This window comes from Apis dorsata, unplaced genomic scaffold (genome assembly GCF_000469605.1).
Source record: "Apis dorsata unplaced genomic scaffold, Apis dorsata 1.3 scaffold_694, whole genome shotgun sequence".
Classification (NCBI taxonomy): Eukaryota; Metazoa; Arthropoda; class Insecta; order Hymenoptera; family Apidae; genus Apis; species Apis dorsata.
The window spans coordinates 142581-143408 of record NW_006263873.1 but is presented as its reverse complement, the minus strand read 5'-3'; the positions used below and the strand labels follow the sequence as shown (position 1 = coordinate 143408).

General features: G+C 15.3%; 1 protein-coding gene across 1 annotated transcript in view; it reads left to right on the top strand.

Annotated features, from left to right (window-relative positions):
• Positions 1–828, top strand: part of LOC102671551 (protein Gawky) — a 22498-nt gene that overhangs the window by 15115 nt on the left and 6555 nt on the right. The gene's annotated exons all lie outside the window — the stretch shown is intronic.

Genomic DNA, 828 nt, shown 5'->3' with positions numbered 1-828 from the left:
AAATAATTATTAATATAATTAATTAAATAATATTTTATTAATTTGGAATAATTTAAATAATTTTTTTAATTTGGAATATGTAGTATTTAATAAATATAGTATTCATTTTAAAATATTAAAAATTAATTAAAATATTTTTCTATATTTTCTAAAACAATGTTCTGAGAATTGTTATATATGTATGAATTGTTGTGTATTTATCTTGTTTTAATGTACATATAAATTATATAATTTTAATATATAATACATAGATCAATTAATAAATAAGTTACTCCTCCCTCAAAAAAAATATTTTATATTATTAATAGAAACTTACATTCAAATATTATATTTATCATAATTATCAGTATCTTCAAATATTTTTCGTAACGAGAAATTAATTTATATATTGTATCTTGCATATGATTTTTTAACATTTTTTATCCCAATTACAGTGTTAAAATGATTTTCATTTATATTTCTATTCATTTGAGAAAATTACATGGCAATATATATGGACTATAAAAGTATACTGAGTATAATCTTCTAAGCTTTAGAAATCTTATACAGCAAATTAGGAAGCATTTATTATATATTCCATGTTTAACATAGCATAATGTATAATTCATAATATACTTCAATAATATTATATATTAACAATAACAATATATGTATCAATTAATAATATAATCTATAATTCATGATAATACTTAAATAATATTAGATATTAACAACAATGTATGTAATTACCTAATTATATATTTCTTTCAAAAAAGAAAATTAATAGAGAAAAATAACGAATTTATTGATTAATCTATATATAATAATATATATCTATTTATTATATTT